General features: G+C 32.9%; 1 pseudogene; it reads right to left on the bottom strand.

Moving 5' to 3' along the window:
* Positions 1-540: 540 nt before the first annotated feature.
* On the bottom strand, positions 541-10,643 carry LOC112726208 (elongation factor G-2, mitochondrial-like; annotated as a pseudogene).
* Positions 10,644-12,254: the final 1,611 nt, after the last annotated feature.

Raw genomic sequence — 12,254 nt, 5'->3', positions numbered from 1 at the left:
CTCTTGTTTATTTAAGTAGAGAAAGTATTTTGTATTAAAAACTAATTTATTATCTTTTTTTTGCATCATTAGTTGTCTAAAAATTAACATTTGATTATTATTATATTTATAAAGACTTACATTTTAAGTCTTAGTATGTAATTTTAATTTTATTTATATAATTTATATTTTTTAAATTATGACTGGATCAACCGGGTAAACCAATAACCTACCGGTTGATCCAGTAATCGGGTTACCTGGTCATTTGGTTCTGATAACTATGATTAATATTATATTAAAGTGTGTTTATGTATCGATTAGGATATACTAGAATTAATTAAGATCAATTAGGACTCATCATGTTCTTCTTTATTATATATTATAATTATGAGTAATAATTAATTAGTGTATATAAATCTAAAAATTGAGGAGTTCATTAACCTTTTTCACATTATAATCACCGTCTAAAAGTGGTATCAGAGGCAAAGCATAGGTTTTGTGTTTTTTCAAAAAGCATTCTGTCAGTTTTTCTAGCCACTAATTAAGATGACTTAAAAACTCTGAACCTAAATTAAAATTTAATAAAAAAAAAAAATCTGACATCGTATACCATAGATAAAAATATCATAAATAAACCAATATCAAAGATAGAATAAAATAAACCAATATCATAAACCAATATCATAAATAAACCATTTGAAAAGAGAAACAAGGATAGAATAAAATAAGAACCCCACTTGTTAATGTCATCAGCAACAGCTCCTTGGAATTCTGTTGGTACTTTCAGCTCAACAAGCATAACAGGTTCTAATATAAATGGCCTGGAAGCTGTATAGCACTGATACAAATATCAAAGAATATGGTCATTACTATGAGCACAAAACTATGGACAATATTATCAGGATGATATGAGCAATGTTATGAATATGGATGCAGAATTGTAAAGAACCTGTCTGAAAGCATAGATAGAAGCCAACTTAATGCAAGTTCACTAGAATCAACGGCATGAGCAGCACCATCTGTCAAGACAACTCTAAGATTTTCGACAGGATGTCCAATTAAAGCCCCCCTGTATGAAAGCAACATTACGTTACCATAAAATGAGTATTGTAATACTATCATGGCTGAATCGCATAATAAAATTGATGTTTCGTAAATATGCCAATGAATGAACTTTGGCTTCCTCAATATTACATTCTTAGTCCCCATAAATTACTTTTGAATGCTCACTTATTCCATCATTACATTTTTCGGTGGTCTTTATTACATTCATGGGGAATAAGATAATATATGTTGAACGACAATTAGACTTAAAGTAGAAATCACAAATAAGCAATGATGAAAATTTCACTCACGAGTTGGCGGCTTCCTTAAAACCTTTTTCAATTGCAGGGATAAAACCTGATGGAATAGCTTGCCCAACAAGGAGGTTTTCAAATTCGAATTTAGTTGGTGATCCTGCCCGAAGTGGTTTAATATACCTGCAAACATAGAACATAGTGAATTCACTAAGCATCAAGAAACAAAAGGTGATTAGGGATAAGTTGGAACATCACAAATTCACAATCAGCTGCTATCATAAAGTAAGATATACTTTATACGGAAGCCATTAGCCCAGAACCAGAACCACAGCAAAGAGAAGAAGGCTTTATCCAATTTGTTTTAAATCTAAGGATTATTACACTTTTATTGAGAAAAGAAAAAGGATATTTATACACATGGAGAAGTCTGGAAGTAAATGAAAATCCCTATCTAAAATTTGATTGCCCTTGAATACCAGCAATTTTCTGTTCCTAAGAGACATGCATTTAGTTTGGATGACATTGTTTGAAAATCACGATGTATACTTTCTTCATTTATTAATTCACAACACCTTTTATTTAACAAAACTTTTTTGACTAACTTTAAATTTTTTTAATAACGCATCAACTTAATTTTATTTCTAACCACACAGAAAAGAATATAAATTGAGACAAATTTGTTTAAAAACTAACATGGACAAAAATGCCTCTTTTGTCAAGCGCTTATATTAAAAGGAACTTCTCAAAAAGTAATTTCTGAATAAACAATTTGCTGTAAGATTAATATAAGTTACTTTTTTTATCTTTTAGAAAGTACTTATTGAGCCTAATACAAAAAATATATAATTTACACACTACAACGGCATATTTATCTTGTAATATTCAGTAAGTTAAAACTTGGGGAAAAATAATTAAAGAATCTTGTAATGATCAAACAGTGCCTACTCCCTAATCTTGCCTTGCATGCAAGGTCTATGCATATTTAGACATGCGATTGTTTGAGAGAAAGTTAATCAAGACTAAGTCACAGTCATTATATTTCTTGCAAGGTTGGTTCACATGATTTCTATGCTCCAACCATAGGGTATTGAAAATTGTAATTGTAATTGCAATTAAACTTTATTTGGAGTTATATCTTTGATGCTAACAGTTTGTCAGTAAGTATCTCTCCTAAAGTTGTAATTATTGTAATTGGATAAAGGTAAAACTCAAAAGAATGGTTTAATATCGAACAGACCCCTTCATACGAATGTCGCTTATTCTGAGTTTGAAGAATGGACAATGCACAGGTCCATCCTATCTTGGGATGCAGCTTTTATTAAGAATAATTGAGAGACAACAAGGATTGAACCCTCTGACTAGTCATAGAAGCTCTTACACCATTATTGAAACTCAGTCACTCTAATTAAACTTTAAAAAATAGCTCAAGGGAGAGGGTTGCCCTAGACTTGTAAAGGCTTCTACCACACCTTATCCTTAGGACATGTGGAACTATAATATACCTTCTCATGCTCAAGACTGGACAAAGACTTGCTATTTGGTTGACTAGACATTTTGGGGTGACCCAAAAACAACCATAGAATAGGTTCTGGTACAGTAATATACCATGATATGAACCATCTTTCCCATGAACTTAAATTGTTGGTCAGCGACACGATTTTATATCTAACACTTTCATGAGAAACAAATCCAAATCTTGATTATTGATATTGTAAATGTGAGATGTAAATTAGTGGGATACAAATAATAATAATAATTAGAGCATATGACGATCATAGTGCAAAGTGCCACTCTCGGGCAATCCACATGTCTAATCTGATTTTAATAAAAATAAAATCTTATGTATGGTAACTAATATAAAAATTACCGATACATACCCGATTACCCGTCCATATTGACGTTGCCCTCCAGATTGCTTCTTGTGTAAATAATCAAAATCAGCACGTTGTGTAACAGTTTCTCTGAAGTTTACATGGGGCTTTCCAACAGTTGCATCAACCTTAACAAGTAGGAACATAATAATGAAACTCCAGAAGCAGGAAATATAAAACCAGTATCAGCAAGGATTAACATTAATGCATGGGAAAGGAATAGGTACCTTATACTCTCTCCGACTACGTTCAACATAAATATCTAAATGTAGTTCTCCCATTCCAGAAATGATAGTCTAACAACAAAGGTAAACTATGTCATTGCAAGTACAACAAATTTGCCACTTTTATGATCTAGAAAAATAGAATAGAACATTACCTGCCCACTCTCTGGGTCTAAACCAACATGGAATGTAGGATCCTCTTTCTAGAAGCGATTCAAAGCTTTTGGAAACTACAAGTGATATACCAAGAAAATCAAATACATGATAAGCTGGGACAGGGTAGTCAGTGTATTACATAAAGAAACTACTTACTTGCCCTCCAGAATCTTTTGAAACTGGCTGTACAGCTAATGACATTACAGGTTCAGGAACATTCATGGAAGTCATTGTGTATTTAACTGATCCATCGGTAAAAGTATCTCCTAATAACCAATGGATGGAAAAAAGTTAGACAAGTAATCATGTATTAAGGCCAATATAAAACTAACTTAGGCAACATATTACTACAAGATTAAGTTCAAAATTGAGTGCAATTCATTCTCTACATCAATAGGCAGAGACTGCTAACAACAAAAGACTCAATTATCAGAAATTCAGAATGTTTAACAGCTGTTGAGAAGGATTGACAGCTATATAGCAAAAACAATAGCCTATAACCTACCCAACAAAAGTTTCTTTTTCTTTTCTTTTCTTTTCTTTTTTGTTTTTTCTTGATAAAAGAAGACTTTTTTTAATATGAAGAGAAAACTAAACAAACTGGGTAGGACAAGGGGATAAGAGTTCCTCTTTACCATAAAAAAATAATGAGAAAAAAATACCAATAACATGAAAATCCGCCAGTAATACTGTAAATCCAAAACCTAACCTCCATCTCATCAGAATGCATCCTAACTATGCGAGGAACCTGCATCCATTAAGAAAAACATTTAGCCAAAAATTCATTCTAATTTTGAAATGCGATACATGAAAGCACAGACCTAATGATCTAACTAGTGAAAATATTACATCACTGGTAGCACAGCAACAAAATTTTGGTGCATAGTTTTAAAGAAATTCATGAACCCAGGGTAGATTAAAATTGAATAATTGCTATAATCTTATGTCATGTAATTTATTACTCTTCCCAAGATGAAATCTAAAGGAAATAATAAAAAGCTGAAGATTTCAACAAAACACTACTGCAAAGTTGTGTTTGGAAAAATCTTGAGAGTTACACCTATGATTTATAGCATAGCATTAGCCAAAAAAATTCCAGGATTCAATTGCACATATGCACATGAATAACACAATCACAAAAAGCCTTAGATTTTACCTTGATCTTCTTGCCGGTGTTTACATTAATAATAAACTCGCCCTTGCGGATCACACCCTCGTAAATTCTTCAACACCCAAAGCCGGGGGGAAGGAAAATTGAGAAAACAATCCAATAATTTTGTGTAATTTACAAAGTTAACACATTCAAAACAAAATATATGCAGACAAACACACGCAGGGAAAGTGATAAAATGGTTAATGGTGAGAATGAAATGAGTAAATCTCGGTTGTGGGAAAACAAAATGCTCAGGATGGGGAGGAGGGGAGCGCAATATGGGCCTGAGGGACTGGTAACTCTGGGTGGCAAGACTGGTGGGGAGGGTAGTGAAATGATTTTGTTAGAAAAGAGAGTTGGGGAGTATATTGGGAGGTGACAAAATGCTGAGGAGGGCATTCAGATTGTTGGGATTAGAATCAGACTAGGAGAGGGTCAGGTCTCTCAAAAGCCTGCCATTTGTCACACATTGTTTTTTCCTTTCTCAGTAAAGAACACTTATGACCTGGGGAAGGGTAAAGCCACATTGGATTTTACCCATTTCCTTCAGTTTCTGTACTGTTTGATCTCTTTTCTACCTACAATTGGTACCAGTTGTTACATACATTCATACGAGATGTGACTTCTTTATGTAATCATGTGAGCTCTAAAGTACGTCAACCATTCATGTACGATGATGCAGCCAAGAATTGCTCTCACTCTCATAACAGCCAACTTCTCTCACTTGATACTGCCATATATATGTTGAAAAAGAGTATGAAGTTATATTACCTTAAATATGTCAACTGGCCAAACCGCCCTTCCTCCAACTTAAATGCCAACGCTACAAGTGGCCCATCAAGACTTCCAGTCAACTCAACCTGAAAGTGCATAGATAAATTATTCAATAAAAAAAGAAACAAGAGCACAAATGCAAAATCGGCTTGCAAAATCATTTGCAGGCCTCTCATTGCCACAGCAAGAACTCTTGAGGCCTTTTGGTATCATTTAAAATCCTTGGGTTTTTCCCGATGGATTTGCATCAGTTTCTAATTACCACATTCAGAGTTTTGGATCATACCAAGAAGCAAATACAACTGGTAACTTTTCAGTGTTTTGGCGCATTCGGTTGAAACTTGTAAAGGAAGTCCATGCCTTTTAACAGCTCCTTTTCGACTACTCATTTAATTGAGATACGATTACCTTTTCGGCCTCGCTTTGGTGCTTAGTACATGGTCTGTCTAAGGGTGTTCCTCACTTCCTCTAGCTAACATTCAAAGGGATTGGCATGCTTTAGTACATGGTCCTGTTTGTTGGGTGATACCATTTTGTATCCATGTGAGGATATTCCATCCTCTTGTGTACATTCTTCTCTCTCCTAATAAAATTTCTTTTTCTATCAAAATAATTTAACCTTCCCTTGACTAAGTTGTGATTTATATTTTGAAAACTTATGCAATAGTTAGCATCCCGGTTAAATCTAAGTTATGTTATTTTTCATTTTGTATTTACTTTTTCTGCCTGGAGTCTTACAAATGCTACTATAGATGCAAGAAAATGTCCACATGAGAATTTTTAACTTTTTTAAGGATTATGTTTAACTAGTAATTACATTTTAAAAAATCCATGAAAATTTAATTATTCGAATAATTAACCAAGTTCTTAATTGATGTTTTTCCCCTTTTTCTAGGTTTTACTCTATTTTCCATATATTTTCTTGTATGATTCTTCAAACCAAATATTCTTCTTTCACTCCCACTCAAATATATATCTAATCTATAAATATAAAGAAACTTATAAATCATCATTAAAAAATAGCCTGCAAATTCAGAGGCCAATTGACAATTTATGACAAATAGATCATAATATCAAAGCAAAACAAAGATAAACATCTTACAAATCAGGTACCTTTTCCTCATTCTTTGTTTGGTCAAGGGCATAACTACTAACTTCAATTGGACATGGCAAATAATTAAGTTTCACCATCCAGAAGTGGCTGTACTCCCTGTATCAGTAACAGAAGACAATGAAAAGCATAAGAGGCAGAAGGTAAAAATAGGGATGCCTGGAAGCATATGCATGTACAAGAGAACCTCTTGGGGGTTTGGGAGTTTGAACTTGAGAGCAAGGATACCAACCCGAGACGAATTGATGATAAAAAGATTCATCAATTACACAAATCCGATCAAAAGGTAACTTAATAAATGATACAAATTACAAAACATTACACGCCACATTAACAGAGCAATCCAGAATATCACAAGCAAGATAGGAGATCGAACACAAATAGGAGACGAGTAGTCAGTAATAGATAGTTATAAACACAGCAGCATTCTAATAAAAATTTATCAGGACAAAATATTTTATTCCTTTATATTTATTGTGTATGGTCATAAATTGACCTGTATTTGATTTCATTTGGGCATATGATGGGATCAAAAATCCCAGACATCTATGATCCAATCAAAACAAACGTAAAGGATCTAGTAGGTTGGGCAACTTAAGCTACCTCTTGCAATATTTGAATATTTTACACTCCTAATATTTTGAGCCATCCTGACAAATATTAAATACCTGCTAACATGATGCATGCCATTTATGATCCCATATGATATGCATACTCAACCATTATAGCAGTTGTGTATTACAGAATGTCGAGGCAACTATGCCAAGAGGATTTAAGTTCTCAAAAAAAGAAAAGGAAAAAAAAAACAAATATCCAAATTAGGTGCATTGTGTACATATGGAAAATAAGGATACAACGTATTAATAATGTAAAGAGGAGGAATACAGAAAGCAATGACTATATAGCATAGAATACACATAATAACTAAAGGTAATTCAATGGTTGCCTTATTTTTAAAAACACTACCCATGAACACTGGTACAAACTTCCGTGCTATGGTGGCCCTACGAATTGCTTCCTGCTCAAAGAAAAATGACATCACAATAATAAAACTCAATATTTAATAAAATAATTAAATATTCTAAACTACATATAAAGCTAAAGGAGAATGCAGTACATCGACTTCATGATAATCTATTGGTGAAAAACCATAGGCCGAAGTGAGTGAAAAATGCAAGAACTAAGCATCAACGAAGAACCAAAGAACCATGCTTACAACTTTTATTAGCAGAAACCATACATATTACAATATAAGCAATTTTTTTCACTGATAATCATAAAATAACAAGACCACTTCCCATTGACACACCTATGCCTTTACTATTTCTGATACACATCTAGAATGCTCAAGACTTCTATGTAATCAACAATAAAACATCCCAACAAAATAATTGTCAGAGGTAAACCAAATTCGATGCATATCCTATAAATCAAATAATGAACATACCTAATAGAGAAAGCTAGAAAACTCTCTAACTTGATTAGAAGAGTAGGGACTTAAGAAACTGACTCTACCAGCTAGATTAGGATAAATACAACAGATTCAGAAAATATCTTCTCTCTCTACTCAGTTTCAGTTAATACCAAACTTCAATAGGGATGAGGGAAAGGAAAAAAAAAAACCGACAAATGAAAAAAGAAAACCCACAGACCTGAAGGTCAGCAGGTGATATGGGCTCATCACCAAGAAAAGCTTCAGCAAGTTGATCATCAACTTCTGACAAAGCTTCTATGAGCTCACGCCTTTTTTCTACTTCCAAGGCTTCCATATCTGCAGGCACCTCTTCAGTGACAACTTTTTCACTGAAATAAGCAACAATAGAGCATGCTAAAAGTAAGCCATAAGGAGAATTAATTTTAGTAATAAACAGCAATAATTTTGAAACAAACCCATTAGAACCCCGAAAATAGTATGCTTTTAACTGCACAAGATCAACAAGTCCCTCAAAATCATCCTCCAAGCCTATCGGAACTTGCATTGCAGCACTATGATGCCGAAGTTTAGATCGTGCCTGTAAAAGTATAGTCCTCAAATGAGAAAAAAGTTATACAACTATAATGATGATGTAAGCACTTTTGGCTATATTTTGCTATTGTATATATGATCTCTTATCCTCCTTCTCCTTCTATCCGTATTAATGATATTCTTCTTTTATCAATATAAATACAATAAAAAAGAAAGTATGGTGACAATGATATAATGAATCAAAAGGAAACTAAAAGGATTTCCAGAATGCACAAAGGTAATAACAAATAATACTTACTAAACTACCAAACTAAAATTGGATAGCTTATATATTGCTGCAAAATCTTAATTAATGTGATGCTATATACATATAAAAATTAAGGTGAAGTCATAGAAGATTTTTAGTAAACAGGTTACAGAAGGTTTTATCATGAAAAATCAGCTTTAGAAGAGGTTCAACTTTTTCAAATTCCTTAATTTCTCAAAGATCAGCAACCAAGGGATTGAGGAACCGAATCTGCGAAATTCTCTTCCATAAAATCGTATGAATGGCAATAAAACTATAAAACATATCATCTATACGGTCTTCATTAATCTCCAATGAACCTGATTTAAAACTTTCCATGGATCTGCTCCCATTCGATCAAGCTTGTTAATAAATGCAAGTCTTGGAACCTCGTATCTTCTCATTTGTCAATCTACCGTGATGGACTGACTTTGCACACCACCAACACTACAAAGTACAAGAATAGCACCATCAAGGACACGCAAAGCCCTCTCAACTTCAATGGTGAAATCAACGTGACCAGGTGTGTCAATTATGTTAATCTGCAATGACAAATTTCCCAAAAGAAATACAAATACAATTATATTTTTACCCAAAAATTAGAAAGTATAAATAATTAGCAAGTCAAAGAGATGAAAGAAGGAAGTCATCAGTACTGCAAGTATAATATAGAATTCTTATTCCAATATTCCAATGTTTCAACATTTCTGACTGTCATCGAGACAATTTACTTTTGCTTAGCAGACTAACTTTTTTATTTTCTCAATTCCACTTAAGAATGATTACACATAGAAAACTTTTCAACCTTTTCTCCATTCTCCATCATAACTAATAACTAATCCATAACAATAATTAGTATGTTAGGGATTGCAGTAACAACAGCACTCAAATCTCACTATACATTAAAAGCTCATTAGCTCTTCAAAATTGATTTAATACTTAAATTCAGTCTGAGCTCAGTCAACTCATAACCACATAAAATTCATCCAACTGAATCTCAACTCCAATCATAACTTCAACACTGAAATGAAACTGACTGATTCATCATAGTCACTAGTAGATTGACAGGTACTTCAATACACATTTTCTTTACGGAAAACGTAAAGAAATAATTACTTTTTGAAAAATTAGACTAAAATTGGAGTAAATAACTACTTTTATATTGTTTTATCATTTGAGGAATAGCAAAACAACAAAACCATTTGGAGAAGGGGAACAGTTTATCAATAGCAGAGAAAGAGATATTACCTTATAGTCTTTCCAAGAGCAGTAAGTAGCAGCAGACTGGATAGTGATACCGTTCTCCCTCTCCAAGTCCATGGAATCCATCTTGGCGCCGACGCCGTCTCTGCCCCGAACCTCGTGGATCTCGTGGATACGACCAGTGTAGAAAAGCACTCGCTCCGTCGAAGTTGTCTTGCCGGAGTCGATGTGAGCAGAGATCCCGATGCTGCGTAACCGCTCCATGGACTCCTTCCACCATGGCTCCTTGTCCGCCGCCGCCGCCCTCGCTCGAGCAGCGTTGCCCGACGAGAAGTGCCGCAGGTGGAATGCACCGGCAAGGAGGGACGACGCCGGAGACGGAGACGGCGATGGAGATGCCGGGGCACGGAGGAGGAGAAGAAGGTGTAGAGCAGGCGCGGCGCAGAGGACCTGGCTATCCGTGCCATGATGGTGGTGGAAGAGGTGGCGCAGGGTTTGTCGTTTGGTTTGTGGTTTTGTGGGGGGCTTACTGGTGCGTAAACCCTGTGGTTTGAAATAGGAAATTATTAGGCAAATGTTCTTAGGATTTTTTTTAATAAATAAAATAGAGTATATACGGCCAAATAGGATCCAGAAAATTTCATATCCCACGTTTTGGTCTAATGGAATTTTTTTATAATCAAGGTTTTCGAACTTTATGAAACAATTAGGCTCCCATTAATTACTAACAGTCAAAGACTATGTGACCGATAAATTGCTAACTATAATGTTAGTTATCGCCAATCAGATTAATAGGTTCTTTAAATTAAATTTTTTGGACAAAACACTGCACTTTTACTTAAATTAAAACAACAATATTCATATTCAGTCGCATTCAGATTTATATCAAAAATTTTTTGCATTGGCATTCACATAAGAACTCTTGTGTTTTGTCATTCATTTCAGAATTTAAGTAAAAAAGCAGCATTTTATCAAAAAAAAAATGACATCGCTTTTGTCCTTTAATTTGGAAGACCTATTAGTCCGACTGGCGATACGTGGCAACGTTATGGCCACGTCAACAACTTAACGACCATATCTACTTTTATTGTTAGTAGTTAACGACTTTGACTAACTAGATATCTAAAATGTCTTATTTATATAAAGTTTGGGACCTTGATTATAATAAAAAATTTTCGAAGACTAAATCGTCTTATACAAAATTTTTTGGGACCTATTTGAATATATACTCAATAAAATAAATTTAATAATTATATATTTGTGTACTTTTTTAAAAAATTAGACAAATGTTCTTATGAAAATACAAAATATTATATATAAAAAAAAGTATTAAATTAATTATTATGTATTTATATGTATATAGATATATATAGTATTTAACTTATTTTTAATATATTATTATATTTTTATATATTTTTTATATGAATAGTTAATTTTTTAAATACACAAAGCATGATTAGTTAAAATAATTTCTATTTTTCTTTTGTATTTTTATTTTTGAAAATAATTTTTATTTTTAACTTTTTATATTTTAAAAACATAATTTGTTTGTGAAAATAATAAAAACATGTTGGATTAGTCTATTATAAAATATGTTTTTAATATTAATTTTAGAATATAAAATTATGCTTTATTGAATTTATAATTTTATTTATTTTTTATAAAGTTAAGAATTAATTTTTATAAATTTCAAAAATAAAATAAATTACTATCATAAAGTAATTAACTTAATTCATAATAAAAATAGATAATTTAACTAAATAAACAATAGGGTTAAGTACAATTTTGGTCTTTAATGTATAGGTGATGATTGGATTTTTGATGGTATAGAATTTCACAAATGAATTCTCGTTGCAAGTATAGTTTCTAAACCAATCAATGATCCTTTCATACAAAAGATTGTTTGTCACAAGTAACAAACCCCTAAATTTATAAACCGAAGTATTGAACCTCGGGTCGTTCTCCCTAGGAATTACAATAAAGTGTCTTGTTATTGGTTATGAGTTATTTTGGGGTTTTTGAGATTTTAGACAAGAAATATAAATTGCAAAGAAAATAAACTAACAACTAACAAAGCTCTTGGCAAGATATGAGAGCTAGAAGTCCTATCCTAGTTATCTTCCTCAATTGTGACAACAAATTGTCCATTGCCCCCACTTAGTTAACCTCTAACCATGGAGGAAAGTCAAGTGGATGAATCAATTTGATTCCTCAAGTCCTAATCAACTCC

The sequence above is a fragment of the Arachis hypogaea genome, chromosome 12 (assembly GCF_003086295.3).
Source record: "Arachis hypogaea cultivar Tifrunner chromosome 12, arahy.Tifrunner.gnm2.J5K5, whole genome shotgun sequence".
Lineage (NCBI taxonomy): Eukaryota > Viridiplantae > Streptophyta > Magnoliopsida > Fabales > Fabaceae > Arachis > Arachis hypogaea.
This window is presented reverse-complemented; position numbering and strand designations above follow the sequence as displayed.